Here is a 16635-nt window from a genome sequence, read left to right as displayed (position 1 = left end):
ATGTGCTTTTTCACTTATCTGATTGGGTCCAATGTAGCTGCATGTTTTACCAAAAAAAAAAAAAAAAAAAAAAAAAAAAAAAAAAAAAAAAAAAGGCATGCTATAGAAAGAATGTTTCTGGAGGGTAGGTGTGGGAATCTATGGTCTCTCAGCTACTCAAGGCATTGCTTCTGTTTAGAGGTTCCTATCAAATGTTTCTTTCTGAGAAACTAGATTTATCAGACTTTTTCTCTGGCTTCCCAGCTTCCTTAGCCTTTGAGGGGGAGATTTGCATATATCCGCTCACTGCAGAACAGCCCCATACATGAAATGAAATTTGACATTAGAGGAAGAAGTTTCATTTGTAAGCCCAAAGCAAACAATTAGGAAAAATTTATGTTCACTCATGGGGTTAGGGACTAGGAACTTAGCTTGAAGAGTTACATATGACAGGGCTAAAGAAGGAAATTTGGCCAAAATAATCTGACAGAATGTAATTTCAACAGAGGCAAATTAAACCAAGGTAAGTTAATCCATGTACATTTGTGTCTAAATTAATATCCCTAGTCACAAATAACAACTTAAACTTAGAGAAATAGTTGATGAAACCAGCTGACACAGAGAGCCACGTGTCAATCTTGATTATAGAACCTTCTGGGGATCACGGTTATTTCAAAATATTTGGACACCGAGGGTGCATCAAAAGGGCTAAAAGATTATGGCTGGAAGATAAAGTAGATGTGTCTCTCTATTCCCTTCTCTAGATATAGCTAAAATCTCTTGACATCATGCATAAAACAAACATAAGAATACTCGGAAAGGTGGAGACAAAAAGGTCAGTTAGGGACTTTGAAACCTTAGAAACAGCATAGCACTGAGGTCTCCAGATTTCCTCTTTCCTTATATATTTTATACTGGATGCTAAAGAAGCCTATAACCCAAAATACCGACATACACTGACAAAAGAAAAAAAAAAGCCCCAAGAAAACCAAGAAAGGGTCAAAGGGTCAGCCTAGTGAAAAAGAAAAAAACATCTAATTAATTTAAGTTTTAAAAAATAATTTCAACTTTTATTTTAGATTCAAGGAAAAAATGTGTAGGCTTGTTACCTTGGTATATTATATAATGCTGAGGTTTGGAGTATGATCGACCCTGTCACCCAGACACTGATCATAGTACCCAATAGCTTTCCAACCCTTGCCCTCCCCCTTCCCTTGCCCATCTAGTGGTCTTTAGTGTCTACTGTTTCCATCTTTATGTCCATGAGTATCCATTGTTTAGCTCCCACTTATAAGTGAAAAGATGTGGTATTTGTTTTTCTGTTTCTGTATTAATTAGCTTATGATATAGTTAGGATCTGTATCCCCACCCAAATCTCATGTTGAATTGTAATCCCCATAATCCCCATATGTTGAGGGGGAAATAGGTGGAGATAATTGAATCATGGGGGCAGTTTCCCCTATGCTGTTCTTATAATAATGAGTGAGTTTTCGCGAGATCCAATGGTTAAGGGGCTTCCCCTACTTCACTTGGTACTCACTCCATTCTGCCACCCTGTGAAGAAGGTGCATGCTTTTCCTTTGCCTTCTGCCATGATTGTAAGTTTCCCGAGGCCTCCCCAGCAATACAGAACTGTGAGTTAATTAAACCTCTTTCTTTTATAAATTAGCAGTCCCAGGTATTTCTTCATAGCAGCATAAGAATGGACTAATACAGCTTAGGATAATGGCCTCCAGCTGCATCCATGTTGCTGCAAAGAACATGATTTTGCTCCTTTCTATGGCTACATAGTATCCTATGGTACATATACACCACATTTTCTTTATGCAGTCCACCATTGACGGGCACCTAGGTTGATTCTATGTCTTTGCTATTATGAATACTGCTACAATGTACAAACAAGTACATGTGTCTTCTGGGTAGAATAATTTATTTTCTTTTGAATATATACCCAATAATGAGATTGCTGGGTCAAGTGGTAGTTCTAAGTTCCCTGAGAAATCTCCAAACTGCAGGAATAAAATTTTTGACAATAACCACCCAACTCCAGCCAAACATTGGGAGGAAAACTGTAGCCCTACCCTGATCCCATCAGCAAAGGCCAAGTGGGAAGGCTATACTTCCACCTTTACCCAGATGTAATGAGGTGGTCTCTTTCCTCCTGAGAGTGTCAATGAAAGCTGCACTGGGAACCTAAACCTCTACCCCCATGTGGCAGTTATGGAGCAGTACTTTCCTTTCCATGCTGATGTGGTTTCAAGATGAGGCTTGCTGAAACAGAAGATTTAAATAAGATCCAGAATCTCCTGATTTAATGCCCCAAATGTCCAGAATATTAAAATTTACTCATCATGCGAAAACCCAAAAAACTCAATGTGAATGAGAAAAGACAATAATCAGATACTGTCTTAGTCTATCTTGTGCTGCTATAGCTGACCACAGACTGGCTAATTTATAATAAACAGAAATTTATTGACTCACGGTTCCAGAGGCAGGGAAATCCAAAATCAATGGGCCAGCATCTGGGGAGGGCTTTCTTGCTATGTCATCCCATGGTAGAAGAGCAAAGAGAGAATAAGAGAGGGAGAGTAAGAAAGGAGAGGGGCAGAAAGAGATGGCTGAACTTGTTCTTTAATTAAAAAAAACAAACCCACTCCCATAATAATGAACCCACTTCAGTGATGACAGTATTAATCCATTCATGAGGGCCCTCATGGCCTAATCACCTCTTAAAAGATTTCACCTCCTGGGCCAGACGCGGTGGCTTGCACCTGTAATCTCAGCATTTTGGGAGGCCAAGGTGGGTGGATCACGAGGTCAGGAGATTGATACTATCTTGGCTAACACAGGTGAAACCTTGTCTCTACTAAAAATACAAAAAAATTATCCAGGCCTGGTGGCAGGCGCCTATAGTCCCAGCTACTCAGAAGGCTGAGGCAGGAGAATGGCGTGAACCCAGGAGGTGGAGCTTGCAGTGAGCCAAGATTGCACCACTGACTTCCAGCCTGGGAAGCAGAGCAAGACTCTGTCTCAAAAACAATTTTTTTTTTTTACCTCCTATGTTAGTCTATTTTCCCCTCTGCTATGAAGGGGGAACTGCTATGAAGAACTATCTGAGATTGGGGAATTTATTTTAAAAAAGAGGTTAATTGACTCACAGTTCCACATGGCTGGGAAGGCCTCAGGAAACTCACAATCATGGCAGAAGGCAAAAAGGAAACAAGGCATGTCTTACACGGCATTAGGAGAGAGAGAGAAAGACAAAGGAACTGCCACACACTTTTAAACGATCAGATCTTAAGAGTAATCCTTCACTATCACAAGAACAACATGGGGAAACCCACCCCCATGATCCAGTCACCTCCCATCAGGGCCTTCCCTCTACAAGTGGGCACTACAATTCAAGATGAGATTTGGGTGGAAACACAGAGCCAAACCATATCATTCTGTCCCTGCCTCCTCCCAAATTTCATGTCCTTCTCACATTTCAAAACACAATCATGCCTTCCCAACAATCCCCTAAAGTCTTAATTCATTCCAGAATTAACCCAAAAGTCCAAAGTCTTATCTGAGATAAGGCAAGTCCCTTCCATCTAGGAGCCTGTAAAATCAAAAGCAAGTTAGTTACTTCCAAGATACAATGGAGATACAGGCATTGGGTAAATGTTCCCATTCCAAATGGGAGAAATTTGCCAACACAAAGGGACTACAGTCCTCATGCAAATCTGAAACCCATCAGGACAGCCATTATATCTTAAAGGTCTGAAATAATCTCCTTTGACTCCATGCCTCACATCCAGGGCATGCTTATGCAAGGGGTGAGCTCCCAAGGCCTTAGGCAGATTCACCCCTGTGACTCTTCAGGGTAAAGCCACCACAGCTGCTTTCACTGGCTGGTGTTAAGTGCCTGAAGCTTTTCCAGGTGCACAGTCCAAGCTGTCAATAGATCTACCATTCTGGGGCTGGAGGATGGTGACCCTCTTTTCACAGCTACACTAGTCAGTGCCCCCGTGTGGACTCTATATGGGGGCTCCAACCCAACATTTCCCCTCAGCATTGTCTTAGTAGAGGTTCTCCATGAGAGCTCAACTCCTGCAGCAGACTTCTTCCTGGACATCCAGGCATCTCCATACATCCTCTGAAATCTAGGTAGATGTTTCCAAACCTCAACTCTTGGCTTCTGTGCACCCTCAGGTACAACACCACATGGAAGCCACCAAGGGTTGGGGCTTGCACCCTCTACAGTCATGGCCCAAGCCACATCTTGGCCCCTTTTAGCCATGGTTGGAGCTGGAGTGCCTGGGACACACGGCATTATGTCCCAGGGTTGCACAGAGCAGCAGGACCTTGAGCATGGCCCACAGAACCATTTTTTCTCTCCTAGGCCTCCAGGTCTTTGATAGGAGGGGTTGCTGTTAAGATCTCTGAAATGCCCTGGAGACTTTTTCCCCATTGTCTTGGCTATTAACGTTCAGTTTCATTTTACTTATGCAAATTTCTGCAACCAAAAGTTTACATTTCGCCCCAGAAAATGGTTTTTTCTCTTCTACCACATGATCAGGCTACAAATTTCCCAAACTTTTGTGCTCTGCTTCCCTTTTAAACATAAGTTCCAATTTCTGACTATCTCCTTGTGAATGCATATGACTATATGCTTTTAGAAACAGCCAGGTCACATCTTGAATGCTTTGCTGCTAAGAAACTTCTTCTGTCAGATACCCTAAATCATCTCTCTCAAGTTCAAAGTTCCACAGATCTCTAGGGCATGGGGCAAAATGTTGCCACTCTCTTTGCTAAAGCACAGCAAGAGTGACTTTTACTCTAGCTCCCCATAAGTTCCTCATCTCCATCTAAGACCACCTCAGCCTGGATTTCATTGCCCATATCACTAAAACCATTTTGGTCAAAACCATTCAACAAGTTTCTACAAAGTTCCAAACTTTCCTACATCCTCCTGTCTTCTTCTGAACCCTCCAAACTATTCCAACCTCTGCCCATTACCCAGTTCCAAATTCAAAAGTCACTTCCACATTTTCAGTTCTCTTTGTAGCCCTACCCCACTCCAAATACCAATTTTCTGTATTAGTCTATTTTTATACTGCTATAAAGAACTACCTGTGGCTGGGGGTGGTCGTTCATGCCAGTAATCTCAGCACTTTGGGAGGCTGAGGTGGACAGATCACTTGAGGTCAGGAGTTCAAGGCCAGCCTGGCCAACATGGTGAAACCCCATCTCTACTAAAAATATGAAAAATTAGCTGGGCATGGTGGCACATGTCTGTAGTCCCAGCTACTTGGGAGGCTGAGGTGGGAGGATCATTTGTACCTAGGAGGCAGAAGTTGCAGTGAGCTGAGATCATGCCACTGCACTCTAGCCTGGGTGAAGAGTGAGACTCCACCTCAAAGAAAAAAAAAAAAAGAACTACCTGAGACTGGTTAATTTATAAAGAAAAGAGATTTAATTGGCTCACAGTTCCACATGGCTGGAGAGGACTCAGGAAACTTACAATCATGGCAGAAGGCAAAGGGAAAGCTAGGCACATCTTATATGGCAACAAAAGAGAGACAGAGAGGAACTAGCACACGCTTTTAAACCACCAGGTCTTGTGAGAAGTCACTCACTATCATGAGAACAGCATGGGAAAAACTGCCCCCATGATTCAATGACCTCCATCAGGTCCCTCCTTCAACACATGGGAATTACAATTCAAGATGGGATTTGGGTAGGGACACAAAGCCAAACCATATAACTTCACAACACTGCCACATTGAGGAATCTAGTCCCAAAACATGAACTTTAGGGGACAAATTCAAACCCTAGCAGATCACAACACAAAGATGACATGAATACTGTTTGAATCATCTGATAAGAGTTTAAAAACAGCTAGTATAAAATGGCTTTAGCAAAATTTACAAATACACTTGAAACAAATGAAAAAAAAACAGAAAATCTCAGCAAAAAAAAAGAACCAAATGGAAATTTTAAATGCAATAATATAATATAATATAATATAATAACTATATATTATAATATAATATAATATAATATAATAACTGATAAATGCAATAATATAAATTAAAATTTTAATGGATGGGCTCAATGGCCTGATGAAGAAAGATGAAAGAATCCATGAACTTGAAGATAGAGCAACAGAAATTATCTAATGTGAACTATAGACAGAATATAGGCTGAACAAAAATCAACAGAGCCTAAAGTTCCAATGGACCCATAACAAAAGATCTAACTCCATGTCATTGAAGTCCTAGAAGGAGAGGCTAAATCATGAGAATAAAAAAGCACTCAAAAAATAATGGCTGCAAAATATCCCAATTTGGCAAGAAGTATAAACCTACAAAGTCAAGAAGCTGCAAGATTCAAAATAGGATAAACCTAAATGAAAGCCCACCAAGACACATCATAATCAAACTTCTAAAAATCAAAGACAAAGAAAAACTGTTCAGAGAGACTCCAGGGTTGCCACACAGTTAGATAACATTTATAAACAGGAAAAAAAAATTGATATACAGAAAACAGAAGTGAAGTACAGAAACAGCTGGATTGGCTAAAGGTGGGCATTTACCTTATTTGAAACTGGTTTGAACAGCTGACTGCCTTTAATTGGCTGAAGTTAAGCTGCTGTGATTGGTTGAGCCTCAGCTATTTGTTAAAGTGGTTTACAGTCTGTTTATACATCAAGTTGGGTTACAGTTTATTATGCACTAGAAGGCTTTAGGCAGTACTTAAAACATAAGGAGACAGCTATAGGCCAAACTTAATTTAACAATATGTTTCTCAATGTACATAAAGGAAGTATTTAAGACAATTATATTATAAATGGGAGTGGGGAAAGGAGACTTAAGTGGGGTTAAGTGTTCTATACTTCACTTGAGCTGGTAAATCTTAACGTCAATAGACTGTGATAATTTATGTAGCTATAATATAATAACTTGAACAACCTTTAAAAAAGACTATAGAGAAATAGGCTCAAAAATCCCAGATAAATAAATATGAACTTTCAAAAAATGTTCTTGTAACCTACAGGAAATTGGGGAAAGAAAAGAAAAATTAAAAACATAAGAAAAAGAATATACATAAATCAAAATGGCAGACTTGGGTCCTAATATATGGACAGTTTTTAAAATGATTATGGATGGGGTGGATGCTGTCACACATTTCTCAGAATACTGCTATTTTGTGCTGTAAGCCTTCACTTTTAAAAATGAAGGGCTGCATTCCAGATAAACCCAGAATGTTTCAAGTTACATTTTCCCCCATGATTTTCCATTCCTTTGACTCATCACATGCTTAAAAATATTCAATGCCACAGACTTCAGAAACTACAGCAATAATCAGCCAAGTAGCATTTACAATTAAACTAACGCTATGACATTATATTCAGCAACTTCTCCAAACCAAGGCTTTCCAAACATTTCTGAATTAAATTAAGGTATTTTTCCTATCCTACCTCTTTCTTTTAACCAACTGCGAAGACAATGTTATAATATTGGCAAGAGGAAGTTCTCCAGCTTACTGTATGATAATGGCAAACATTGTGGTTAGGAATGGAATAAAAGAACTTGAAATAAGTCTATTTGTGGGTTGAAAGCATCTTTCTTTTCTCCTTATGTCAACCTTGAGGTTTATAAGCTAATTCTTGGAGACTTGGCTTCCTTTTACATAGAAGATAATTATATCTATTTTGAGGATTAAACAAATTTAATAAATGTGAATGTGTTTGGCATAGGTCAAGGTAGACAGTAGGTACTTAATATTAGTTTTCCTCCTTCCATCTCAGATTTCTATTAGGCAAGCAAATCTGGAAATCTTTAGAATAAAGCTCTGCTGTACATTTTCATGTTTTCTTTTTAATTTTTGGTGAACCTGAGTACAATCCTGATATATAGATCACTTAGAGAAGAAAGTAGTATAATTTTTAATCCTGCTGATACTATCACTCATCTGTAGGGTGACCATTTAATCAATTATCCAATTTGCAACACCTTTGAGAATGAAAGCAGAAACTATCACTATATTACTCCAGGACATTATGACTGCCATGGAAAAATCAGGATGCAGAGTCACAGACAGGAAATCAGCTGTCATCCAAAAGCCGAATCACAAAGGCATCAGAGCAGCCAAAATAAAGATTCCCAAATTCACTTGAGGTCATACATTATATTCATGGGAAAACTCCAGTAACTCTCAGAAGAGCCAATTTACTCTTATTTACAACAAATTTATCAATATTGCTTTTCTAGTTTTTAATTCACAAGGATATTGACAGTAACAAGACACTATAACCATGAATAGAAGACAGAGGATCCCCGAAAGTATAGCATTTTAGGAGCTGTAGCAAACAGCTACAGAGCTCAATAGCAGGAAATAGCTGTGTCGTAGAACAGTACCAACTATCATGTTCATGAGGTTGATCCCAGATCATTACAGAAAGTTTGATTCATGTTCAGGTATCATTTAAAGCCCTCATGAAGAGTGAATGCCATTTCTATCCAAACTGTTTTTTAAAATTTTGTTTTGTTTTTCAAAGGATAAATGTTTCAGTATTTGAAACTCAGCCAATCAGAAAACGTAACGGTGGCCTTAGCTTGAACCCAGGCTAGGCCTGGCCTAGGATTCACAGCTCTGTAATCACAACAAGAAAGCCCATGGAGAGGGACTTCAGGGCTCCTTGAGAAGGACGTCCTCTAAAGAAAAGGAAAGACTTACAAGAGAAGATGTGATATGGTCTAGCTCTGTGTCCCCACCCAAATCTCATATTGAATTGTAATCCGAATTGTAATCCTCATATGTTGGGGAAGATACCTCGTGTGAGGTGATTAGATCATGGGGCAGTTCCCCCCTGCTGTTCTCGTGACAGTTAGTGAGTTCCCAGGTATCTGATGGTTTTATAAGGGGCTTTTCCCACTTTGCTCAGCACTTCTCTCTCCTGCCACAATGTGAAGGATGTGTTTGCTTCCCCTTCCATCATGATTGTAAGTTTCCTGAGGCCTCCCAGCCATGCGGAACTTTGAGTCAATTAAACCTCTGTTCTTTATAAATTACTCATGCTTGGTCAGTTCTTTCAGCAGTGTGAGAACAGACTAATATAAGGTGATAGGAGAGTAGACACTAAATGAGAGAAGGGCATTTCTGAGAAATTATGGTTCTTACTTCTACCTGGTCCATTTCCTCCCTCTCCTCCTGTACTCTTCTACACCACCTCCATCTGCAATCTGTGCAAGAGGCTTGGAGAGGGTAGCCCCCAATATATGTACACTTGATAACAGCTGAAAATACTGTGTGTGACCCACACATGAGACAGCCCAGGGACTTGGAAAGGTCTCAAAATCCCACAACAGAGAAGACAGATGACAGCCAGTAAATCCATGTACTACTTTCATGGTGGCCCCAGGCTGATGGGGCCTGAGACCCCAGATCTGAGACTTATTTGAAGATCTGGATAGCTAAGATTTTTGCTGTGCATTGTTGAGCAGATCCTACTTCCCTTATTATCTACATGGATAACCCTTGAAGATTTTACACACAATTTTTTTCTGATTATAAAAAGAATATATCTATAATTACCAATGTAAAGGTAACATCCAAGTATTAATTGTGAAGAAAAGAGGAAACATATAAATATATGTTATATATTATATAATATATATTAATATGCATAAATTTATATCTATACATAGACACATACAAATACATAGATTTATAGCTACATAGATATATATAGAATATATGTTCCCTTCAGGAATGTGGGAGAATGTAGGAGAACAAAGGTAGATCAAATAACTGAAAGAAAGAAAAATCTGAGAAACTTGTTAGTGTTTTGAATATATAACTGTACATTTTTTTGTACGGGCACTTGTGTGACTGTGTGTACGTATTTGAAATTTTTGTATCCTGCTATGGGGGAAGTTATCTGGCGAATGACATCTTTGGAGACCAAAAAATTTAAAAATTAGCTGGGGTGGTGAAGCATGCCTGTGCTCCCAGTTACTCTGGAGGCTAAGGTGGAAGTATTGTTTGAGCCCAGGAAGTCAAGGCTACAGTGAGCTGTGATCACACTGCTGCACTCCAGCCTGGGTAACAGAGCAAGGAAAAAAAAATAAAAGAAACAGATGTAACATCTAAATATTACCTTCATTATTGATAAAACTGATACTGGAGAAGGAAGCTTATATCTGTGGACAAGCAAGCTGCCTGATACTGGAACCAGAATTACAGATTCCACTCCCAGCAGTGCTTGTCAAGGCCACCATCTCCATGTAGAGGAGGAAGACACATATCCTTTGTAGGGCAGCTCACTGTCAGAAGGAAAGAAAAGTGAAGAGTTTACACTTTGTATGCCCATTTTTCTCCTCCAAACTCATGGATTTATAAGTAAAGGGGTGGAGACAGTGTTATGTAATCAATGTCCTTCATATGGAAAGAAAAGTCAGGAGAGTTTCCTAAACATGTTGTCTAGTCGTGTTTTTTATTAACCATTAACCCTGGGGTGCAGCCTCCGTTGGGGAAAAATATCAGCAGGCTGTCAGTATAGGTCCATGCTCCTACCTCATGGGTGCTTCTGCAATACCAACGACTTCCCCTTTGAATATCATCCTGGAACCACCAGAGAGCAGTTTTGATTTTGCTCCCAGTAGAGTCTTAAATGCATCGGAACAGTACAGTAGGTAAATTAAGTCCAAAGCCACTTTGTACCCAATTCCAAAAGTTGACTGCCTATTCTGTTTCTCATCACAAATCCTGAGCAGCCTCATGCACCAGCATAGTCTATTAGAGGTTCAACATTAAGATAGTCCAACAAAAAAATGGTCAGCAAGCATAGAAATATGGATATAAACTCTCTTCCATTTAGAGTTCACAAGAGTTGTTTGAGGCCAGGAGTCCGAGACCAGACTGGGAAATACAAGAAGATCCCGTCTCTACAAACAATTTTTAAAAATTACCAGGTATGGGCAGCCGCTGCCATGCCACTATCGCTCTCCAACACCTCTCGCTTGCCGAGCTCCAGCCTAAGGAGAAGGCAGGTAAGTAAGGAGATCTCTATACCACGGCTCTTACAAAGCAGACTGCCCGCAAATCGACCGGTGGTGAAGCACCCAGAAAGCAACTGGCTACAAAAGCCACCCGCAAGAGTGCACCGTCTCCTGGAGGGGCAAAGAAGCCTCATCGTTACAGGCATGGTTCTGTGGAACTCTGGTAAATTAGACATTATCAGAAGTCCACTAAACTTCTGATTCGCAAACTTCCTTTCCAGCATCTGGTAGAGAAATTGCTCAGGACTTTAATACAGATCTGGGCTCCAGAGTGCAGCTATTGGTGCTTTGCAGGAGGCAAGTGAGGCCTATCCGGTTGGCCTTTTTGAAGACACCAAATGTGTGCTATCCATGCCAAATGTGTAACAAGTATGCCAAAAGACATCCAGGTAGCACGTTGCGTAAGTGGAGAATGTGCTCAAGAATCCACTATGATGGGAAACAGTTCATTCTCAAAAAAAAAAAAAACAAAAAAAAAAAAAACAAAAAAACTCTTCTTCCTGTTATTGGTAGTTCTTGTGAATTTTTAATATAAATGCGGGACATAAAGCATTAATACAAGTCAAAATGTTTCAATGAACAAGTTTCAGTGGTTCAACTTTGTAATAATTATAAATAAACCTGTTAACATTTTTTCTGGAAAAAAACTACCAAGTGTGGTGGTACATGCCTGTAGGACTGCTTGAGCCCAGAAGTTTGAAATCACAGTGAGCAATGATCACACCACTGGACCCCAACCTGGCAATAGAGCAATAATCTGTTTCGAGAGAAATAAAGAGTTCACAAGAGCAACTAAGCCTGCTTACAAGTTGACTCTAAAAACATGATTGTCCAGTGGAATTAAAAGTCCAGAATCAGTTTCCCTTGCCATTCAGTGTGAATGTCCAAAGACATACCAATTCAAAATTTACCCCCTCAATCTCTTATCTTGTTCAGTTTTCAGAGAGAGATTCTCCATCTTGGATACTGTGATTCTTTCAGCAGCCATAGCTTAAGCTCTTCCATACCAGAATTAGTGTAGTTCTTAAGACGTAGTATTACTTCATGCTAAATCTTTCATGAGCCACTCTTGGAAAAAGTTCAGAGTTAATTAGTAGTACTATAAGAGTATAATAGCACTGGTCCCACATTTACCAAATTTAGAAAATTACTCCATCCCCAGTCCTCAGGGCAGTCATCCCAGAACAAAATTATATTCTCCCAACTCAGTACTTAGCCTAAACCAAAGACAGTCGCCAAAGACCGCAGCAGAGATTCAGCAGCATTGAGGGGAAGAGGATACCTTCTTGGTTTGAGCTGCACCAGTATGCCAAAGTTTATGCCACTTGTCCATAGGCCATGATCTGGGAGCTTAACAATAACTGGGAAATAGCTCTTGGCAAGAGTTTATTTTTGGAACCATGAATTTTCCAGATGGGGAGAGAAATATTCCTATGCATACTGTTGCCTCTCAGAAAAGAGCATTTAAGATACTGCTGCTTTGAGCAAAGTCCAGAGAACTGACCTAAGGGCATTCCCAGTCTTATTTGAGGTGCCTTTCTTTCCCATCCAGTATATTCAAAACTTCCTAAGTTGTTCTTTGTCCTTTGAATTCTGTGTTTCTAGTGTTCAAAGATATTTTTTAAAGAAGCAAAATCATGAGTCTCATATAAACAGAAAATGAGTACATGTTCAAGGTATTATTTAACTCATGAATTACGTAGAGAAACCAGGCAACTGGTTCAAAGGAGAAGTCATAGAAGTACAAATTTTTATGGACTAAGAAATGTTGATATGAATGCTCATTTGGATGCAAAACAGGCTTCTGCATGGCCATGGGGTGGTGAGAGGATGAGGGAGTATTGTTCCTCCACCAGAAAAAATTTCACTTCAAAAACATTTCAAAATACAAAGAAAGTAATTATTTTGATTGGTATCAGTTATCTTCCTACTTAGAGTTAGAAAATAGCTCCCACAGAATAGAAATTAGATAACCACGAAGGGTGTATTGTGCTAGTCTAAATGTGACATAAGTTTCATAGTTTTCCATTGGAGCACATGTCTTCCTTCACTAGCACCCCAATATTGAAATGAACGTAGGCACCGCCAAGTTACAAGTATTCATATTCTTTTCTGATCTGGATTTTTCTGTCTTTGCTCATAGAGGCTGTTTCTACTACCTCTTACTGCCAGGTCAATCGTCCTAAGAACTCTGCATTCTAATCTGGGACATCTTGAGATCACACAATGAGGAGTGATCCTTGAATCTGTGTACAAATCCTGTGAATTTAAGGTTAGTTCCTTCAGAGCTCACTCTTTGGTCCTGGATGCAGAATGAAATTGGAGCAGCTCATCTAGTGCTCCTTCCCAGGGTCTGGCACTCTTAACTGAAACTCCTGCAACACACACACACACACACACACACACACACACACTCACACACCCTTCAGCTGCATAGCATTTTAAAAGTAGCAAAAGTGTGCTGCTTTAAAAGTATGTCCAACGACTTTCCCGCACCCGCTTAAAAAAGGACTACTGCCTTAGAGTTTTCAGTATTAAGCCCTTTGAGGCCCACTAGAATCTGTCCAGAAGCCCGAGAGGCCAGAGCATGTATGCCTGTGTAATCCAAGGACAAGCAGCAGCCAGCTCAGCAAAGCCCCTACTGGGGGACAGTAGCTTTGAGGACAAGAAGGCCAGTATCTGCTTGCTCGCCAGCCCCCTCATGGCCATCTTCTGAAGGCAACTGTGGACCCCATGCATTTGTCGGATCTGCCTTCATAAAGATAGCTATTGACCTGTGGATAAGGCTTTCATAAATAGCAGTAATCAGCAAGTTCAAAATACCACATAGCCCAAGGGATAGAACCTCTGACCTAGGCTGCAACAGTGCAAAGCTAACTGCACAGCTGTTCAGACTGACTGCATCAAACCTCAAAAGTCACGAAGACAATAAAAAGGGCTGTCCATTAAGCATGTCACACCATCAGCTGTGATATATCTCAATTAGAAAGCAGTTAAAAATGAAAGAGAAAAATGTGAGTCTTAGAATCAATTAAGTATAGCAGTAATAGTAACAATAGCCAAAATGTGGATATAGTTACTATGTGCCAGGCACTGTTTAAACCTTTACTTGTATTGCCTCATTTAATTCTCACAACAGCTTTAGGAAAGCAGGCATTATTAATAGAATCCTCATCTGACAGAAAAAAAAAATGGCAGTGAGATTAGAAATTAGTCCAGGGCCACCTAGGTATTAGATAGTGGAGCCAGTCAGTCTGAGTATGAATGTCTACACTTACATTCTTGTAGCTCATTTGGAAAGTATAGAAATATAGAGAGAAGCAGGAGGAAAAGCCATTTGTCATCTTATCACTGAAAGACAACATCAAAACTTTGACACTGTTCCTCCCAGTAAAAAAAAAAAAAAAAATTCTTTATTATTTTTATTTTTTATGGTTTTTTTTTTGTTTTTTTGTTTTTTTTTTTTGAGATGGAGTTTCCCTCTTGTTGCCCAAGCTGAAGTGCAATGGTGCGATCTCAGCTCACTGCAATCTCTGCCTCCTGGTTTCAAGTAATCCTCCTGGCTCTGCCTCCTGAGTAACTGGGACTACAAACACACTGCACCACACTCAGCTAATATTTTGTATAATTTTTGTAGAGACGGGGTTTCACCATGTTGCCCAGGCTGGTCTCAAACTCCTGAACTCAAGCGATCCTCCCACGCTGGCTTTCCAAAGTGTTGGGATTACAGGCATCAACCACTACACCCAGCCTTGATCTACTTTTTGTTGCAACCATTCTATACCCCAAAAGGGATGCACCATTCCTGGAGGTACTACAATACCAGGTCAACAGGTGGAGTGGGGCAAGTTCCTAGTCCATCTCCTAACTCCAAAAATCCATTCAATATATTATCCTCCCATAGAGGATGTATCAGATATTAAACTGATATAAATAGATACTACACTTGCTCTTACCCAGAAGGCCGAGAAGTGGTAAAAATAAATTTTCTATGAGACTTTTAATAATCAATGTTTTTGAAGTGATTGTTTTTATAGGAACCAAATAGAACTATTAATAATTATCACCCCATCCAACACTCCAGAACAGCCCTGCAATGGGTCCTTTGAACTCCAAGATTGTTGGGAATCCCAGTCAGTTCTTTCCGTGTTTGTCTCTTTATGGGGTTAATCCAAGCCATCCCATGGTTTGCAACATTTCCACATGCTGCTAAAGAAGGCCATGCAGTAGTAGTGTGTTTCTTGTGTGCCTGTCTTAGACTCTGAGCACTGTAACATGATCCCACTGAATTCTTGCAGTAAATGATCCCAGACCCCTTGAGACACCATATGGCAAGCAACCAGATATCACAAAAGTATGACTTGTATTTCTGGGCAAGCAGCAGTCTCAGAGGACTAAGCTTTTCTTAGGCCTTGAAACTCTTGCAGCTGCCAGTAGCTGGATGAAATGCACATCTCCAGGTGGAAGAATGGTCATCAGACCACCCCAGAGAGAGCCTGACACTTGAGAATACAAGTGGGGCTTAAAGCATGTGCAAAACAAAGTTGAAGGCCTTGTCTGTACTTATGACACCAGCTATTCACACACTCAGCAAACACAGACAAATGAAGATAACTACATATTGCATGAACAAATTAAAAGAAATACGCTGTGATTTTTTTCCCCTTTAAATCCATACAGAAAGAAATATGTGTGCAGGGCATGGTGGCTCATGCCTATAATCCCAGCACTTTGGGAGGCCAAGGTGGGCAGCTAACATGAAGTCAGGAGTTCAAGGCCAGACTGAAAAATTAACTGAGTGTAGTGGTGCACAGCTGTTGTCCCAGCTAATCAAGAGGCTGAGGCAGTTGGATCGCTTGAACCTGGGAGGCTGAGGTTGCAGTGAGCCAAGATCACGCCCCTGCACTCCAGCCTGGGCAATAGACTGAGAGTCCATCTCAAAAAAATAAAAAATAAAAAAAGGAAGGAAGAAGAAAGAAATAGGGCCTCCAAAGACCTCAAATATAATTGGGAATATATAATATAGAAATAAACTTGTAGCTGATACAGATTTTCTCAAACTGGGTGGGGCAGACTTGGCTGCATTCTCAGTGACTTGGGAGTTTTGTGAGGAATTTTAAGTGTTAATTTTTCATTTTAAAGATAGTACAAAAATAACTTCACCTGTTTTAAAGATTATTTGCAGTGACAATTCGTATTTGAAAAACTTTGCTTGTAGAATAAGACTTTTGTTCCATAAAGTAGTATTTTTCCCACTCAAGTAAGTAGACATAGAGACTTCATGAAATTTTTTCCATTTACAAGGTTAATATAGCTCCCAGATTTAAGAAACACTGGTCTAGGACATTTTTAAAAATTGAAAACTGTAAGACATAATTATAATCTGGTACTAGTCCCCCTTTATTTCAGTTTCTCAACTACAAAACTTTCTCCCATGCTCTCCCTTAAATGAGATGTAAAGTCAGGTGAGATTAATGTGTACTACAGCTCCATAAGAAGAAAGATGTGGGCTAAATGGAGGGCATTAATTATTTTAAGCATAAATATAGTTACTGAGGAGAAGTGCAAATCACTACAGATCAGAAAAAAAGTGGTTCTTACCAAGCAG

General features: G+C 39.9%; 1 non-coding gene across 1 annotated transcript; it reads right to left on the bottom strand.

The window, feature by feature from the left end:
* Nucleotides 1-14816: 14816 nt before the first annotated feature.
* On the bottom strand, nt 14817-15003 carry LOC119618427 (U2 spliceosomal RNA). The gene has a single exon (XR_005234733.1). It is a non-coding gene; the product is annotated as a U2 spliceosomal RNA (small nuclear RNA).
* Between the last annotated feature and the right edge of the window lie 1632 nt (nt 15004-16635).

This window comes from Chlorocebus sabaeus, chromosome 23, assembly GCF_047675955.1.
Source record: "Chlorocebus sabaeus isolate Y175 chromosome 23, mChlSab1.0.hap1, whole genome shotgun sequence".
Lineage (NCBI taxonomy): Eukaryota > Metazoa > Chordata > Mammalia > Primates > Cercopithecidae > Chlorocebus > Chlorocebus sabaeus.
The sequence above is the reverse complement of the archived record's forward strand: the minus strand, read 5'-3'. Positions and strand labels throughout refer to the sequence as shown.